General features: G+C 39.4%; 1 protein-coding gene across 2 annotated transcripts in view; it reads left to right on the top strand.

Moving 5' to 3' along the window:
• MED27 (mediator complex subunit 27) overlaps positions 1-20,486 on the top strand; it is a 166,941-nt gene that overhangs the window by 67,766 nt on the left and 78,689 nt on the right. The window lies entirely within an intron of this gene.

Here is a 20,486-nt window from a genome sequence, read left to right as displayed (position 1 = left end):
TTTACAGGTGACAAGCAATTATGAGGACACCTAGAAAATGTTTAAGGAAATAGACAACAGCACTCTAGGCAGTCTGTGTTGTGATGCCAGAAACACTGAGACACCCACAGCTAGGCTTATAAATAAGTAAACTGTTTAAAATATTTAGTTATGTATAAGAAAATTATTATTATAATAGGAAATGAAGTGTTAAGTGATTATTCAGGGTACTGAACATACTTGCAGCGGGTAAAAACGGACTGCTGCCTTTCACGTAGAACAAGATCCACTGATGTATAAATACCGTATTACTTCTCTGTCGACACTGGAGTCTTTGGCACTTAGGCAGTGCTGGACCTAATGGAAATCCAAGCTTTCTTAAGATAAAATGAAATGAGAGCAAAGTGCAATCAGCAGAGTTTTCTCCTTGTATAGTAACTTTAAACAGCTAGTAATTCAAAAATCTATCAACTGTTGTATCTCCTTACCAATATATCAATAGCAGGATGGTTAAAAAGGCTGCTTTAGCAAAATTAAATGATGTAGGGCCAGATATCACTCTGTTATATCAATGTAACTGCATTGACTTTGGACTGCGGTGGTAACTTGGGTAGACTTTGGTTGAATGTGTGTATTTCTTTGGCAGAGGAGTCAAATTAATTTGGTAGAGAGACACAAATTCCATTTTTAATTATGGTTCATGGGCCAGAGTATTGTGTTGCCAATTCTCTCTATTTTATTGCGAGTCTTATGATATTTGTTGTTTTTCCTCATAGCCCCAGCTTCTGAAATCCTATGATTACAGAAAAATCTCAGCTTGATTTTTTTTTTTATTTTTTTAAATTATGTTTCTAACCTTCTTGGTTGCGGAGGAAAGCCTGAAAATGTGACCAGAGTATATCATGGGTAGAATAGAGTCTTAGTGTAGTAACTAAACTTGTAGTTACTGTCATATTATTGTTATTTGTTCAATACCTTATTGCCACAAACAGCATCACTCAGGTGGAAAATATGCTCACCTTAAGGATCAGCTATATTTCTCTTCTCCTCCACCTCACTTTTTTCCCCTCTTCTTTCTTCATTAACCTTTCTGTTCTCTCTTTTCACTGTTCTTGTGTCACTTCTCGTTTCTTCTTTCTGAATTTCCTTCCTGCATCAACTTCCAATTCCCAGTCTTATCCTTAGGCTTTACTCCCACTTCTACCCCATTCTGCCACTAAAATAAACAATGAAAAAGTTAATGTTTACATTTTGTATCGTTAGGCTTCAGAATCAACATGCCAGTGAGATTATTGGTAGGCAGGGAAGTTCACCTCTTGCAGGCTGTCTGCAGCTTCAGACAGTACTGCATCTGTTATACTTGATCCATGTTTGGAAGGTTTTCTTCTCAATCATGAGGACTAGAAAGTTTTTTTTTTTTTTCTTCTCCCCAATGGAAGCTGGGTATATGCAGATTCTAAATATTTCCCATGGACCACATAAATTCATCATGAAGGCTGGATCAGGCCCATCGACTGGATGTCTAACTGCTTTGGCCAGTGGTGAGAACAGAATTGTAGAAAGTTTAAGAGGTGTCTGATTTGAAAGTTGCAGTTGTTTGAAAATGTGGCTAGCATAGCAATATCATCCTGGGAACATCTTATTCAGATTCCTTCCTGCTTGAGATTAGTGATTCAGGGCCAACAAAATAAACTGCAGCAGTTGAAGGATTATTGAGATAAAAGGGTACATTATTAATATTTTCCAGTTGGGGTGAGAAAGTTTCCTCTGTGTGCTATCTTTCCAGGTGCTCAAATATTCTCAGTTTTGAAAAAAGAGAGAGGAGAGAGAGAGAGAAAAAAAAAAACTTACTCAAATATGTTGCATGTCGGGAGATCAGTTGATGCCTCAGTTGTTGTATGCATACTGCATAACCACATGCTGTGGTGCTGTTGCAGACAATCTGCAATAATTCTGGTTTCTCTAATAGTGAACATATAATTGCATTTCCGTGGATTAAGATGACTACATGTTGTGCTACATTAATTAATCAATATTTGATCTGTTTGTTCTGTCTATTTTTGTATTTGACAGTCCATTGTTATGCTTAATCTGATATCTTGCATCAAAGTATAAAAATGGAGTGACAAATGGATTATGTTGTCCCAATTGTGCTACAGTTTCATGGGTATAATGAATTCTCCCTTCTCATTTTCCTCATTCCTCATAACAGCAGAAGCAGTATGAGAAGAATCTTCAGCACAAACCAGATGTTTCCTTGAAAAGGCATTTTAGGAAGTGTAGAATTCTTCCCACCACTTTGCTGTTATTTATGCCATGGAAATTCAGATATCTTGTATCTATTGTGTATTTGAACAAATAAGCATTTTTTTTATTTTGACAAATATTCTTGTTTCAGTAAAAATATTAAATTAAGTTGCACGTCTTTAGTAGCATTGTCTTTAGGGATTCAGTAACACTTAAATGTTATTCAGAGCAGTAGCATTGCCTAAAGTTTTTCTTAGTGCAAGGGGAGATAAAACTGGTTCTGCACTTCAGTTTGTTGTTTCAGGGAAGCAAGTCTAAGTTGGAACACACAGCAACACAGCTGAGTTTATTGGGCATATGCAATCTGGTTAAGCCAAGCCACAGCATTCTTATCAGTGATGTTCAAGGCAATAAGTCCTCCAGGAAGTTGAGTAATTTTGCAGTCCTCAAAAATGTGTGTCATGGCTGCCCACATTGACATAGTAGACTGTCACTAAAATGCCACCAAAATTCCACAGCAGTACAAATTCCATGTCCAGTATGAAACCAGTTCAGAAGGCTTCATTGCCTTCGTGGTAAATCAAACCCGGGTTGACTTTGCATGAGGTCCGAGACAAGATAATTATTTGTCACTTTCTCTGCAGACAATGAAGCTCGCCATGTATCCTCTACCATAAATCCCTCACCCAGTAAACTTATCCGCAACTGGCGATGCGAGGGCAGACAACCATGTTGTGGATTAAACAAGTCTTTAATTAACAGTAGATGTGGCATATCACACAATTTTGTCACGAGCTTTGCTATGCTTTCCTCTCTGTGAACACTGGGCAGAGCAGTATTGCAGAGAACCAGTAACCATGGTAGAGAAGTAGATTTAAGTGTCCCTCCATTGTGGAATTAAATTGCACATCAGTCATCTTTGTGTGAGACGAGTGAGGCTATACTTGAGCTCAATATCCGCCACTGAATAACAGAGTGCCAAGGCTGAAGTGCGTAACATTTGGATGTCGGTGCCCCATGTTGTTCCGTCCAATTTTGCACATTTTGACCTTAGTTGCTTTCTTTGTAAGATGGTCATGATATGTAAGAGTTCTTTCCAACGTGACACCTAGATGGACCAGGCGTGAACTACGCTTTATTCGCTGACCACTGGGAACTATGTTCAGCTCTCTGCCTGCTTGTGCATTATGTATGTGTAAGACACAGTCTTATTCCACTTGGTATCAGGCGCCACCAATGACAATAATTAGTTGTAGCCGTCAGATCTGCATTCAGAACACTCTTAAGTTTGTCAAAGGAGTGTGACTGAGTGCCGAGGCATATGTCATCTGCATAAATTGTGAGACCCGGTATATGGTAGGTCATTTGAATATAAGTTGAGTAATCTTAGAGATATTACTTATCCTTGTAGGAGGCCATTCTTCTGGTGCTTCCAAGCACTTGTTCTCTCATCAATATGCACACAGAAATTGCAATTTCTCAAAAACCGAGCCATTGCACATATTAACCAACTTGGTACAGTTCTAGACAATTTCATCAAAAGGCCCATGTGCCAAACCATATTGTATGCCAGGGTCAGATCAAGGAAAACTGAACCAGTCTTCAGCTTATGTTTGATCAAAAATTGATTCCAAGTTGTAAGTGTCAGCACTTGATCACATGTACTATGACTGCGGTGAAAACCAGCTTGCTCTGGTGCCAGCATGCCTTCCACAGATGGTGAAATTCTTTGAAAAAGAAGATACTTCAGGACCTTTAAAACAAACGCTTAGAAGTGAAATTGTCTTCAGCTCGAAGGCAAGTGTAGGTCTTTCCCAGGTTTCAGCAACGCAATGACCTTCGCTTGGTGTCAGACTCTAGGCAGTCTGGATTCCCTCAGAACTCTGTTGAAAAATCAAATGAGCCATTCCCGAGCGCGAGGACCAGATGTTTCATGAATTCAGGTACAATTCTATCCCAGTGCAGGAATGCCAGGAAACTACCACCCTACGGCTCAGGAAGTAAGATGGATAATGACATGGATAAAGCAGCAAAGGGTCCTGTGGCACCTTGTAGACTAACAGACGTATTGGAGCATGAGCTTTCATGGGTGAATACCCACTTCGTTGGATGCATGTATTCACCCACGAAACCTCATGCTCCAATACATCCGTTAGTCTATAACAGTGGTTCCCAAACTTGTTCCGCTGCTTGTGCAGGGAAAGCCCCTGGTGGGCCGGGCCGGTTTGTTTACCTGCCACGTCTGCAGGTTCGGCCAATTGCGGCTCCCAGTGTCCGCAGTTCACTGCTCCAGGCCAATGGGAGCTGCGATTGGCCGAACCTGCAGACGTGGCAGGTAAACAAACCGGCCCGGCCCACCAGGGGCTTTCCCTGCACAAGCAGCGGAACAAGTTTGGGAACCACTGGTCTACAAGGTGCCACAGGACCCTTTGCTGCTTTTACAGATCCAGACTAACACGGCTACCCCTTTTGATACTTGACATGGATAAAGAATTTTCTGAAGGCCTTTCATGCTGGCATTGTATCCCAAAGGCTAATTATATCCAATTAGTTACATTCCCTTGTGAAGCTGGCAATTCAGAACTTGAGTCTCCCAGATGTGGTGGAACAGTGTGCTACAGCGCATCACAAATAGCCTAACTATTATAGGGTTTCTAAACTACTTTAGCAAGCTATATTTCAACCAGAACCTATTACACATGGTTTTTTGCTTAGCAACAGCATGTTTACTTAATAACCCCTTCAGTCTTTTAAATCCTTACAGTTCTGAGCTGCATACCAGAAAGGCTTCTGAATATGCCTCTCTAGTGCAGCTAAATGTAGCTGGTTCAAATATAGGATATTCCATTTATTTGAATAAATGTTCATTAGAAAACTGCCAATAGAAAGAAATAGTAATCTAAAATATTTTTTCCTAGTGGAACAAACAATTGCAAGGAAAACAGAATTAATTGGTAGATTTATTCATACTTTTTGACAACATGAGTTTGGGCTGGGATGGGTTACTCTTAATTACTCTTGAAAGATGTACATATTGAAGCATCAGCATGATATATATATGGCTATAAATTTGACTGTGGATGAGTATTGTCAGAAGTTGAAGGTTTCTCGTCTGTTTAAAAGGAGGCACAACCATGTATTTAGTGAAGTCATCATTTATTTCTTATGTGAAAGGTATCTGATCTTCAACACATACTTTTACCAAGTATCAGGCAAACTTTGAGAAGGTGGTTTTACAATCGTTCTTGAGTTAGTCTCTGAGCCCCACCTCCTCCAGTTACAGGTTTTGAATCACCTGAGTGGCATACACATATGCAACAACTTGAAGAAGGAGAAAAATGTTTACTAACTGTACTGTAACTGTTGCTGTTCAAGATGTGGGTGAAGATGCATATTCCACCCACCGTCCCCTTCTACATTGGCATCATTAGCCTTGGATTCTGGTGTGAAGGAAGAGAGGTGGGTCAGGGAGGAGGCACTGCCCTTATATAGCCATGAGAAGGTCTACGGGCCTGAAAGGCATGAGTTTCACCCGGGCAGGTGCTGTTAAGCAGTTACCGGAGTTCAGTGCGCTTGGTGTATGAACCCCTGAGTGGTATACACCTCTACACCCATATCTCAAAGAACAGTAATTACTGTGCAGGTAAGTAACTGCTTTTGCTCTGCTATCGTTGAGTCTTAACAAGACGCCTCTAGTGTTGTTTGCTTTCCAGTAGCAGATTTCTTTAGCAGTTGAATAGGAGAGGGGGAGGAACGTTATGATGGTGGTCCATCTCTCTCTTCTGATAGTAGAGATCTACAAAAGAACATGACTAGTGATGTTCTTCTTTCTCCCCTCCTCAGTCCTAACGGGATTTCTCCTTCGTTCCACTGAGGAGACACATTTAACTTAACATGCCAATGCACGGCCCTGCTGAGAGCACAGCAGACACTCAGATGTGTTACTGCACAGCTGAGAAACAAGATCAGCATGAAACACTGTGATATGGTGAAGAGAGAACAGGGTAACCACAGTGAGCTCACTTTATTCTTGGAGTTATACTTGTTGGCAAACACAGGGTGGTCTATTAGTGTTAATGAGATTTTTTAGGGGTATCAAATAAAGACTAGACCCAATAGTTTGTATAGCTTTATAGATAGTGTTTTTTCAGTACTTCAGTTCAGTTCTTTCCTAGAACTGGAACAGTATCTAAAGTTTAAATTATTCTCTAATATAGTGGTTGAGATTCTCACCAGTTGGTATGTTTAGGGTCTTCCATTATGACATTCATTGTATTGGGAAAATAGGTTTTTATTTGCTCAGAACTCTCTGGCTCATGGTTCAATTGACAGAGAGGTCTGAGTATAAATGAGTAAAGTTTTTTGTTTTGTTGTTTTGTTTTGGTGTGTGGTGCTTTTTTATTTTTTGTTTTGCTTTAGGGCTTTTTACTTACATTGAATATAAATGTTTCCAATATATTTCCTAAACTGACAAAGAAAGCATCTGAATTAAGTGAGTGGAAGTTTCTCTGAATCTAAATTCAGGCCTTTAATCTACTTTGTATGAAACAGGACCAGGAAAATGACTCATTTAAATAGAAAAGACATCTATAAAATTGTTCAAGAAATCGAACATGCACAACTGAAAGCCATGAAAATAATTTCTTTAATCTTTGGTTTAATTCAGGGCGTTGTAGGAGGAACATGGCCCAGTGAGTTCTGCCGATCACACACTTTCTCACTAGGTCTGCTCCTCCTTAGATTTTTCTCCTTGTCAATGCATAACTGCAGCACTTTGTTACACACATTAATGGGAGAAGACACTTTGTCTGGGCCCCTCCAACTAAGATGTCAATTGGGGGATGGAGGATCTAGGAACTCCTTCACTGCCTCTCCTCACTGGTTGAGGAGTTCATCTCTTTGGGGCCCTCTGCATGAAATTGACCAATCAGCAGCCAACCATTCAAATAGCAATATAAATGGCTTTGTAAGACAAAAGAAATGGTTTGCCGACCGTATTTAGATTTGTTTTTCATAAACTAAACTAGATAAGGCATTCCTACTTAGTTACAGAAAAATGAAAATAAAACCTAGCGTATCTTGGAAATCATTCATCTTTGATCACTCACTGGTCAGCCTGAGTCTTTTCTGTCTTGGAGATCTTCTTGGGAGGTCCCCTTCTCCCACTCAACTGGTTATTTGAGCCCCGGTGTCCATGGCAAGTCTTAGGATGATTTCTAAAATTAATCATCATATCAGACAGTCCCCGTTCATATACTGCCTTATCTCCAAGTAGTCCTTTCAAGGTAGCTGCATGCAATAGGTGTATGTGCATTCATGCATCCTCAAGGAGTCTAGGGAGAAGAAGGTCCTTTGATGATGATATAGCTTCCTTACAAACACTAATTCACTGGCTCAGCAGAGATCTCTTTTTCTAGGCTTAGAAAAATAAAATTACAGATATCCATAAATCAGTTTTTACCTTTTTGTTCCATATTACATATCACTTATTGACATGCCAGTTTCTCTTTCACAGTCAGTTTTTTTGCCAACTTTAATTGTTTACTTTTATTTTTTTCACACAATGCATAATTAACCTGTGGAACTCATTGCAATGAGGTGTTGCGATAGCCAAAAGTATAACTGGGTTCAAAAAAGAATGAGATGAGTTCATGGAGGGTAGGTTTGTCAGTGACTATTAGCTAATCTCATGCTTGGAGCAATCCGGAACCTCTCACTGCCAGAAGCTGGGTGGAGTTGGGGGAAGACAGGCGTGGGTCACTCCAACTGCCCTGTTCTGTATACTCTCCTGAAGCTCTGGTACTGGCCACTTTCACAGACAAGATACTGGGCTTGGTGGACCATTGGTCTGACCCAATATGGCAGTTCTTATGTTCTTATCAAAGCATAATTTATATATTTTTATATATATATTTGAAAGTTATAAAATTCTATCTTATTTACTCAGGCTTGGAACGACTCATTTGAACCATTTGTCTCTTGAGGAGATATATTTTAAAATAGCCAGTACTGTAATTTGTATGTAATATACTAAAATGAATTACTATGTTTTATCTCTTAACTAAAAGGTGTGTACAAATATAAACTGTGTTCCTAGTGATCAAATATGCCAGAATAGATTATATGGAGCCTATCTTGTGTAAATCTGCATTTTCTAAATTAGATGCTACTGACATGACTATGAAAAATTCTAATGGTCAATTCTGCCAAGGTTTCTTGAGGGGCAAGTTAGTGACTTTTTTCATTATTTTACAGAATTAACAATGTCTAGTTTACTTCATAGATTTTTTTTTTTTACTATTTATTTAGGAAATTTTTAACAAGTTTACAAATCATATGTAAATATCAGAAACAAAACAATAATTGCAACAGTTAGCTTTTGTTTAGAGACTTCATACAGTAATGTAGTCATCAGATCTTTCTGTCCTCTGCCTGTTTGCTGGGTATGTAATTGGTGTGTTAATCTTTCCATAACCACAACTTCCCATATTTTTTGAACCATTCCTTTATGGTTGGGCTATATTTCTTTTTCCAGTGAAAGGCTACCAATAACCAAGCAGCTTCTAGCAGATGAGAGATTAATTCTTCCTTTCCTCAGGTGTGACTATTTCCACTAGGAAGCCACATTAGGACTACTAAAAGATCGTTTGGTAATAACTATTCAACTATTTGTGATATTTGGTTATAGATTGCATCCCAATACTCTCTGACTGGACATGCCTACCATATATGCGTAAAATCTCTTCTTTCACCACAGTTTCTCCAACAGTCAGTCTCAGTCTCTCTCTCTCTCTCTCTCTCTCTCAACCTGACTGATGTGAGGTGTCATTGAAACAGTATCTTAAAGACTTTTTTTTTTTATTGTGCTGCAGACTGAGGTTGCTGGTCCTCTTTTCCAGATCAAACCACATTCCTCTGGGGTAATTTGTCTATCCATGTTCTTTTCCCAATATGGACAGTGTTTTGGTTAGGAAAGCTGTCTGCAAAGATTGATAAAAATTAGTGATTTTTTTTGTTTTGTTTCCTAGTTGACCAGATGCCATTACTCCTATTAAAATTAGCTTACTGTATAGAATAGGCTTTCTAGAAAGCTGAGAAACATAATGCCTGACTTGAATGTACTGGTACCAAGGGAGAGTGGGCCAGGTGAAATTAGTTTTGATCTCTTAAGTCAGAAAAGTTTCTTTACTGAATAGCTCACTAACAGAGTATATTCCATGGCTCTCCCAGTCTTGGAAATGCACTGGTTCATGATCTGGATTAAGATCTGGGTTATTTGCAGTGGGTGTCATTGGCGAGGGAAAAGAACTCATCTCATCTCTAGTTCTATCCTAAACCCGTAGAGTGGCCTTTTGTAAAGGATATGTGTAAATTTTTGGAAGGCGTGTTTTTTTTCTTAATGCATGGTAGTCTAGAGATGTCTACAGTGCTGCAATTTTCTTGTTCAATAAAGACCTAGTGTGGTCTGGGTTAGAGTGCCGCCAGTCCACCACATAGTACCATAGAATATTTGGAACAGCAAGTTTGCCTGTTTAATGGGTCTGTACAAAGTATCTGCACTCACTCTTGATCTTTTCTTATTCCATATATATTCTAACAACATTCTGTGTATTTCAAAAACAGATTATTTTTTAAAATGAGTACAAAGAATGTCCAAACGGATAAACTTTCATAGGTTTTTAAGGCCAGAAGAGACCATTATGATCATGAAGTCTGACCTTTTGCATTATGCAGGCCATAAAATTACACCCAGTAATTCCTGCGTTGAGCTCAATAATTTCAGATTCCCAGCTAATTGTGACAGTTAATTTATAAATCTTTGGGAAAAGGGACATTTATAATGGAAGTCCTTACCTAACCCTAACTAATAATATGAATGGTACTCCAACACTTATTACATCATTCTATAAAGAGCAGTCTGGTGTTTAGTCTCAAATTTAACTTTTGGAAAGGTTTCTTTTAAAACTATTCAAGAAAGAAAATGCAAAAAGTCTGTGGCAGTAACTTTTGTTGCTTTTTTGGGAAAAGTCATCCAGAGTTCTTTGTGCAATTCTAAAGTTCTGCTTTGCCCCTACTGTCAGGGCTGTATTAAGAGACAATATTCATTAAATACCAGAGAGATGATATGCAATAAAGAAATAATCCTCAGGCCCATGTCTATACTTCTCTCCAGAAGAGTTAAAGTTGAGAATGTAATTAAAGATTAAAACACTGTTTGCATTCTGGAACATAGAGATACCTTTTTGTATATGATGGGGAATTGCATTAATAAGGAAGAGATCAGTTTCCAATAACTTTCAATACTAGGAGCTCATTTAATATCCTCAGTCATGTTTAAGTTTCTCACAGTATTCCTTTAGCTTTACCCTTGCAAGACAGTGCTACTGGAACTGTAAAAGGATATGTGCTGCTCCAATTCAGTGACTCTCTTGCTTCCTAAATTAATCTTTTTTTATATGAAAAAGATTACAAGTTAGGTCCTTATATAGTGCAAGACGGCAGTGATTTACATGGAAAGGTTTAGTTACGTTTCAGTATATAAATCTTGCACTATGTAGCTATGTCATTTACCTTAATATTTGGTGTCTTCATGAGTATGCATGGTTTGGATCATGTTAAACTTTTTTTCTCATTCTCTTTGGTAAACAAACTAATTAACAACTAGATTTCCTTCAGATGGTGTTGAGTGGAGCTATTTTTGTGTAAGGGTATGTCTACACTACAGGATTAATCCGAATTTAGATAATTCGAATTTGGGAAACAGGTTGTATAAATTCGATTGTGCGCGGCCACACTAAGCACATTAATTCGGTTTTTAACAACATTAATTCGGTGGTGTGCGGCCACACTACCCCATTACTTTAACCACAGTAATTCGGTGGTGTGCGGCCACACTAACCCTAATTCGAATTAACAAAATCGATTTAGGCGCTACTCCGCTCGTCGAGGTGGAGTACAGAAATCGATTTTAAGTGCCCTTTAATTCGAATTAACTGGCTCTGTAGTGTGGAGGGGTGAAGGGTTAATTCGGATTAACGCAGCTAAATCCGAATTAAAGTCGTAGTGTAGACCAGGCCTAAGTTGCAGTGCAGTACCATAGGATGAGGGCACACTTTATTAATCCTTAATTGGCATGCTGATATTCATATATTCAAAAAATATTTGTGCACCTTCATGATAAATTCTGGTAATTATATTCCTAAAACCACTCTGCAGAAGCCTGAATAGAAAGTGACTGCAAACATTTCTGTGCTGACTATTTGGCTTCATCAACTTGTTAAATACCTTTTACTTTCACCAAGAGAGCTGTTATTAGCCAATGGGTTTGCACTTTCTATCCAGAGCATTATAGTAAATAGTAATTCTGTTAAAATATTTTTCACTTGCTTTGAAATAAGATCTGCAAGTGCTTTGACAAATAGACTGAAATATTTTCTAGTTTCACCATGGCTTTTGTAAGACCCTGATTGTCTACACTACCCACGTTACAGTGCAGCCATGGCAGCGCTGTGACGTGGGCAGTGTAGACACGTTTTATTGCCGGGGGAGAGCTCTTCCGGCAATTAAAAAACCCCCACCCCTAACAAGCGGTGGTAGCTTGCTCCCGGCGATAAAGCGCTGTCAATATTGATGCTTTTCAGTGCTAAAACTTTTGTCGCTCAGGGGGGTGTTTTTTCACACCCCTGAATGACAAAAGTTTTAGTGCTGAAAGTGGCAGTGTAGATGCAGCCTTAGTAACCTCTGCTGAAAGGCTGTTTTGAATTGGCATTGTAGGCTTTTACTGGGCTAGAGAAAGATCTGCCACTGGATGCATAGAGAGCAGAACTGAGAGTTTAAGATTTTGATGTGTTCTATAGACTTTCTAGTTGGTAGGCATGCGTGTATGTGTGGAGTAACTCCATATATGACACCTTTCCGGGGGGGGAAGAGGGGACAGCGGGAAAAAAAAGTCAGCAATTTCAGACTTTGTGTCCATGTGTCTGTATGCTACAATGGAACAAAGGCATTTTCCTCACTGAATCATGCTTCACATCTACATCTTTCAGTAGTCAGAAGGTAATATACACACACGGTACTTAGTATATCTTCATGTCATTGATTTCATACTTGTTAAATCTGGGAAATTATCACTGGTATGTACAGATAGCTTTTAGTGGATTAGAGAGGTGGCCCTCTAAATTAGGGTTTTGTAATTAAATTGTAGTGGTTGAGTACTTCAGTTTATTAAGGGAATCCAAGAATTACTTTTGAAAGTTATATTTTATTTCTTTAAAGGAAAACCACAATATAATGATATGCTAACCCCTGTTCAGAGAACAGTGAGTCACTTAAGCGAATACTTCTAAAGTGTCTGAAATATAATAAAGAATAATTAACAAGCAGACAGCCACCATTATGATAGTTTAATGAAGCAAATTAGAAATTAGGACTGACAATATTTGAATGCTATTAGCAACCACTGAAATGAGCATTTTAAGTTTTGAGGTAAATTCTATATTCTTTGGTCCTATCCTGTGAAATCAACTTTTTCAAATGGTCTTAGATAAAGGTTTTCAAACTTTTTCCTAGAGCAGGACCACATCTTATTAGAAATATTGTCTTGGATAAACGTCTCTTTGCATTCCTGATTGCATGGATGTCATCTCCTCTTGTTCATCACCCCAGAAACATCCCTTTTGGTAACTATAGCAATTGCTATATGTAAAAGTGATACTAGAAAAGTATTTCTGTACTCTTAGCTGCCTCTAGTGCAATAAGTATTTAATTTGTCCTTTTTGAAGATTTGTTCTACACTTTCTAATTCTTTAATCTCTGCTTCCTGTCTGTTCTGTTCCCCTCAACTGAAAACAGTTCAGCGGCCTCACAGTAAATGTGTATCTGACAAAAGTCTATCATGTACTTCTTGATGTGACTTTTTTATTATTATTTAAATAATGAAAATCAGAACCAGTCTACATATTTTATATAACAGTCTGCTCCTTTGAGTTAATTGGTATTTATTACTAAGCAAGCTGTATTATTTCAGTGGAAAGGAAAAAACAATTTTGTTCTGATCCATGAGGGATTTTAGTGGATTTAGTCTAATCGGGGTTACTCAGTAACTTCCTTTCTGTATTACAGGTCTGATAGGTATGTTTCTCATCATCAGTTGCTTAAGTGTATTTAACACATCACCACCACAAAAAAAAGGGGAGAAGAAAAGCTCCACCTGACCTAATTACTAATTGCCCTATATACTTGATCATAAGCCGGTTTGTTTATAAGCCGACTCCCCCAAGATGGATAAGTAAAAATGGAAAATTTTTTATAACCCGTTCATAAGCCGACCCTATAATTCACGGGTCAGCAAACTTTGGCTTCCAGGCCATCAGGATAAGCCGCTGGTGGGCCGAGATGGTTTGTTTACCTCGAGCGTCCGCAGGCACGGAGGTAAACCTAAGTAAACGAAGTGTCCCGGTGCACCAGCTGTTTACCCTGATGGGCCAGGACAGCAACTGGTGGGGAAATTTTTTTGGGGGGGAGAAGCTGGGAGTCAGGGGAATAACCCCTGTGACCACCCCCCACATGACCCCCCCCCAGCCCGGGACCCCCACACTCTCCCCATGCCATCCCTTCCCACCTTATCTGGGGAGGGCCAGGGGAGGATGTCTCTGGCCTGGCTGGTGCTGCTCTGGTAGGCTGGGCAGCGCAGCCGCAGTCTGCTCCGGTGGGCCAAACCAGGTGGCACAGCCACAGCTTGTTCCAACAGGCTGGGCTGGGAGGCACGGCCGCAGCCTACTCCAGTGGGCCAGACCGGGTGGCGCGGCTGCAGCATGTTCCAGTGGGCTGGACTGGGTGGCATGGCTGCAGCATGCTCCGCCGGGCCGGACGGCGTGGCCACAGCCTGCTCTGAGGGGCGGGGCCGAGCGGCACGGCTGCAGCCTACCAGTCCCGGAGCTGCAGCTGCTTCGGAGGCTGGGGAGAGAGAAGCGTAGCCAGAAGCGGAGAGTCTCTGGCTCCGCCTCTTCCCTTCTGGCTCTGCTGGCTGTGCTGCCTCTCCTTGCTCCCTCTGTTGGGGAGAGGGGCTGTGTCCCACTTCTCCCTCTCTATACCCGTTCATAAGCCGACCCCCTTCTCTGGTGCTTCCCTTTGAGAAGGAGTAAATTTTGAAATCAGCTGTACTTGGTTTGTCATATAAAATGTCAGTGTTTTTTTCTGCTCGGTTCAGACTCATCACATTTAACTCTGAAACCACACATGCCTTGTGCAACGTAATTAGAGACATCTGAGAGACAGAAGGAAGTTTGGTTTTTTGATCTCAGAGACTGCTAAGGTCATCGACTATTCTTTTTCAGTTAAGACTGTGTATTAATTTTTTTTGTCAAGCCTACCTTTGATTAGATGGCTATAACATGCTTTAAAGAACAGATGTGAAATAATAGAAAATAGTGTGTTCCAGTTTTAAAATTTGCAAAACATTAGAAAATGTACTGTGTATGGACCAGTCTTGCACTGGCTGATATTGGACTCTGTGGGTATGTCTACACAGCAAAGAAAAACCCACAACTGGCCTGTGCCAGTCAACTCGGGCTCGCAGGGCTCAGGTTATGGGGCGGTTTCATAGCTGTGTAGACATACCCTGTGACCAAGTAAATCTTCTCCATCACTGACCTCTGAGTTTAGGTATCACGTTTGTGACATTACACTCCATATTCTTTATGAAATTATGGTTATGTTATAGAGATGACATAACTGACGTACTTTATGCAAGATGGCTCATGTAAGATCTGATTTACTGAATGTGATTATCCAATTTGTACTCATGTATCATTTCTGTATCTAAAGTTAGGAATACGGACTATGTAACAATTACTGAGTGTGTATTGGGAAGACACCCACCAGACAACAGGCCATCAGATTTGATGGGCCATTAGGAAGGAACAACAAGACTGTGAAGATACTAATCTCTCTCCCTCCTGGGAGGCGTCCTTGGACGTAACTGTGTCACTACTAAGGGCACGTCTTCACTGGCAACGTTAATGCGCTGCCGCGACAGCACTGTAATGTGGCTTGTGTAGTCGCGGCATAGTGCTGGGAGAGAGCTCTCCAAGTGCTCTAAAAAACCCACCTTCAGCAGGGGTGTAGCTACCAGCGCTGTAGCATTGTCTACACTGGCACTTTACAGCATTGAAACTTGCAGCACTCGGGGGTGTTTTTTCACACCCCTGAGCGAGAAAGTTGCAGCACTGTAAAGTGCCAGTGTAGACAAGCCCTAAGTCAGGTGGTCTTGACAGCTGATACTAAACATTATCTTGGACTTCTTGTAACTTTCCACTAAAAGGGATGGGGGGGGGTCAAGTTTGGGAAACAAAGGATTCTCACCTATGTAAACCTTATTTAAGGGTGGGGAGGAAGGCAAACAGGGCTCTACTCCATGACCTGTCTGCCCAAGAAGAATGACTGCTAAAGATACCTGAAGGGCAGGTAAGGGGGGAGTCCAGACTGAGACAGGTCCAGTCTGAAAAGAAATATAACTGGAACTCTAAGCTACAGAAACTCTGCAACCTGCCTAAAATAACATTTAGGGTAAGAAGTTACATTTTGTAACTGTTTCTTAAGTATATTGAGCTTAGCTGGCATATTTTGTTTTATTTGCTCAGTAATCTGCTTTGTTCTGTCTGTTATCTCTTATAATCATTTAAAATTCACCTTTTGTAGTTAATAAACTTAATTCTTGTTTATTGTATAACCCAGTTTGTGCAATTCATAATTTCAGGGCGGGTGGGGGTGGAATAAGAGGCTGTGCATACCTTCCTCCACATTGAGGGAGGGGGCGGATTTCATAATATCCCTTTGGGTCTGCACTCCAAGGGAGGTGGACACCTGAGTGCTGGGGCAAGTCCCTTAGCTGAGTCTTCCCAGAGCTGATCTCGGTGTCTGTGTCATTCTGCAGTTAGATGTGGCCCTGCCAGTGTGTGTGCTGGAGGAGGCTTAATAGCAAATAGCTCAGCAAAACAGGTAAAAAGGGTGCCCAGGCTGGCAGAACAGGCGGGCTCAGTGGTATCTCAGCGCATCAGGTGGCATCTTAACGGGGGCAACCCGTCACATCGTTATTATCCAATCAAACCTAATTCTCATTGTTAATCCACAAACCTGATACTTCTGGTAAAAATTCTGGCTGTATCAATCCACTTTTCAGCTGAGATTTAGAGCCGGATTGTGGCTGGGCTTTACCTAAGAGAGAATTGGGAATGGGATGGGGGGCAAGGAGCAGAGACGGCTTCTTTGTATGCTCTTTGGGATGCAATCTTACCCCCAAGGGGATCAAGAGGGACAGCAAAGGGCTGGGAGGATATTGCATTACTTCAAGGGACACAGTAAGAAATGTACACCGCTGCAATACAGGGAACTCTGAGGTTAATTCTGCCTCCCTGACCTTTCCCAGGTGTAATGTAGAGCCAAAGCACTATGTACTCTGGACCATGTGCAGTTTACTCAATCAGACTCATAATTAACAGCATGACAGAGTGATGTCTCATATTTCCAAGTTTGTTATTCTACACTGTATATACTAAACTGCCTTATGTTTACTAAGATAATATGGAGTACTGTGCATAAAACAAAACTGTATATGTGGCAAACTGAGTATTTGAAAATTTTATTAAATATGGTAATTCCTAATAGTCTGAACCAGAGGATTTTTTTATGTACTCAGTTGCATATTATGGAGTCATAACAATCCATAGTTAAGATTTCAAGAATCCTGTCCTTCTGGAAAGCATTATTTTAATTCCTTCTTACTTTCCTGAAATAAAAAAACAAACTTTTTTGGCATAACATTTCTAATGTTTAGTCTCAAGCCTAAGGAGAGAATTTTTTTATTGAAGTTTGAAAAAATAAAAATCAGAAGAATCAATTGAGTGTTAGAATTGTGTGTGTGTGAGAGAGAGAGAATAATTTTTGGCATCTGGTACTGAAACAAGTGGTTGCTTTGAGAAATGTAAACTTTTTCATATTTTTAACTGTCAGAGAAGTCGCCTTCCATTTGAAGGTTTGAACACATCCAGGTTACAGTTTAAAAAAATTAACGTAATCATTTATTATATGCCTGGGTAAGATTTAGCCAAGTGCTCCACCTACTATGTGCATTTGTTGTGTATGTCTTCAGGAGAATGCACACATCCCATTCAGAGCTGTGTGAACTGCCAAGGAGGTATGCAAGATCCAAATAGGACTCTTATCCCAATGAATGATTCTGTAAGGGGAGCAGTTCACTAAACTGCTCTCTATGATGGCTGGGAAGTTGATCCCAAGTGTCTGTGTTTCACCTGGTGAGTGGCTGGAAGAGAAGAGAAAGTAATTATCTGCTTTGCTGTTCTATGCAACTTTAGAAGTATGATTTTTTTATTTAAATCTTGATCTAATCTAATGTGTTGATGTATCTGGCAGCAGGAGTCTGTGTAATAATCTTCTTTATTTTGTGACTCCAGAACAATGCTGATTTTTTTTTTTTTTGCTGAATTTTTTTACTCCCATTCAAGAATTGCACAGCTGTACACTTTCTTACAAAAGCAATTACAAAAAACCAGCAGGCATTGATCAACACAGACTGACCAAAGAGAAGGTTTGACTATTCCACCCCAAATGTTGCTTATGATAGTCATTTATATTTGTACATATTACAAAAAGGCAAGAGAGCTAGAAGTTCTTTAGTTCCAATAAAATATAGAAACTTCTATTCTATAAAAGGTATGATAGAATAACCTGCTCAAAATATTGGCATTGCCTCTCCACTCTTCAACTATTTCATCGCAGGCAGCAGGGTAATGAAGGGCTCACATTATTATAAAACTAATTAATGAAGTCTCTGTGTGATGTGAGATGCATATAAAAAATAACATTAGTTTTACAATTTATATTTGCTAGTATGTTATATTGCGGGATTGCCAATCAATCACTAGTATGTTATAAAATATTATAAAGTAAAAGTAATCTATATGTATCAAATAAAATTAAAGTAGTAGTATTTTTGCTAACTTGTAAAATTCAGTAAATCACAGTGGGTCTCCTGATCATTAGTGCAAATTAGCAAGGTTCTGTTGCTTAGGTTTTTAATAAAACCTACTTCTGAAATGTTTAAACAGTAGTTAAACATTTGTAGTACTACATAATTGCTAGCATCTGATGTATTGCTTTTCACGTTACTATAAATATTTCACATTACTTCATTCCAAGATGCATTTAAACTGGAGCAGGTGAAGAGAAGAGCTACTAGAATGGTCAGGGGAATGGAGGGACTATATGATGAGAAGAGACTGGAAAAGCTTGGCTTGTTTAGTCTAGCAAAAAATGCTGAGAGGGGATATGATTACTTTTTTATAAACACATTGGGAGGTAAATACTAGAGAAGGTGAAGAGCTATTTAAGAACAAATAGCTATAAACTTGCCATGAATAAATTCAAGCTGAAAATTAGAAGATTTCTAACCATCAGCAGGGTGAGTTTATGAACTGCCCTCCCAGTAGGAGTTTTGAGGGCAAGCAATTTAATTACTTTTTAAGAGAGAGCTGGACAAATTTATGAATGCAATTGTTTGATGCGGTTGCTTATGATGGTAGGGGGCAGGGCTCAACAGCCCTGTGGATCACTTCTGGCTTATATTCCTAAAACCTCATGTTTTAGGGTTTCAGCTGGCCACCTGCAGTGGTCAGGGTTTTTCCCTGCAAAATATATATATTTTTAAAAATTAATTGCGCGATTAAAAAACAAAAGAAATGTTATTTTTTCAATTCACCAAATACAAATACTGTAGAGCAATCTCTTTATCATGAAAGTTGAACTTACATAGAAGTATGTACAAAAAAAACCCCTGCATTCAAAAACAAAACAATGTGAAACTTTAGAGCCTACAAGTCCACTCAGTCCTACTTCTTGTTCAGCCAATCGCTCAGACAAACAAGTTTGTTTATATTTGCAGAAGATAATGCTGCCCTCTTCTTGTTTACAATATCACCTGAAACAGGCATTCGCATGGCACTGTTGTAACGTCGCAAGATATTTACGTGCCAGATATGAACATTCGTATGCCCCTTCATGCTTCAACCACCAAGAGGACATGCATCCATGATGATTACGGGTTCTGCTTGATAACGATCCAAAGCAGTGCGGACTGACGCATGTTCATTTTCATCATCTGAGTCAGATGCCACCAACAGAAGGTTGATTTTCTTTTTTGGTGGTTCGGATTCTGTAGTTTCCGCATCGGAGTGTTGCTCTTTTAAGACTTTTGAAAGCATGCTCCACATTTCATCCTTCTCAGATTCTGGAAGGCACTTCAGATTCTTAAATCTTGGGTCGAGTGCTGTAGCTATCTTTAGAAATCTCACATTGGTACCTTCTTTGTGTTTTGTCAAATCTGCAGTGAAAGTGTTCTTAAAACGAACATGTGCTGAGTCCTCATCCGAGACTGCTAATATATGGCAGAATGCGAGTAAAATAGAGCCGGAGACATACAATTCTCCCCCAAGGAGTTCAGTCACAAATTTAATTAATGCATTATTTTTTTAATGAGTGTCATCAGCATGGAAGCATGTCCTCTGGAATGGTAGCCAAAGCATGAAGGGGCATATGGATGTTTAGCATATCTGGCATATAAATACCTTGCAATGCCGGCTACAAAAATGCCATGCGAATGCCTTTTCTCACTTTCAGGTGACATTGCAAATAAGAAGCAGACAGCATTATCTCCTGTAAATGTAAACAAACTTGTTTCTCTTAGTGATTGGCTAAACAAGAAGTAGGACTGAGTGGACTTGTAGGCTCTGAAGTTTGACATTTTGTTTTTGAGTTCAGTTATGTAACAAAAAAATCTACATTTGTAAGTTGCACTTTCACGAAAAAGAGATCGTACTACAGTACTTGTATGAAGTGAATTGAAAAATACTATTCATTTTGTTTATCATTTTTACAGTGCAAATATTTGTAATACAATTAAAAATATAAAGTGAGCACTGTACACTTTGTATTCTGTGTTGTAAGTGAAATCAGTATATTTAAAAATGTAGAAAAACATCCAAAATATTTAATAACAGTAAACTGTAACTGTTTAATAGTGTGATTAAACTGTGATTAATCATGATTAATATTTTTAATCGTGATTAATTTTTGAGTTAATTGCGTGAGTTAACTGCGATTAATCGACAGCCCTAGTAATTATAAATAATAAACTGTCCTTTGCCTAATCAGATCATTTGTGTATACTTAACTATGATTGCTGGAGC

This window comes from Terrapene carolina, unplaced genomic scaffold (genome assembly GCF_002925995.2).
Source record: "Terrapene carolina triunguis isolate 2854851 unplaced genomic scaffold, T_m_triunguis-2.0 Scaffold238, whole genome shotgun sequence".
Classification (NCBI taxonomy): Eukaryota; Metazoa; Chordata; order Testudines; family Emydidae; genus Terrapene; species Terrapene triunguis.
Note: the sequence above shows the minus strand (reverse complement) of the source record. Positions and strands in the feature narration are given on the sequence as shown.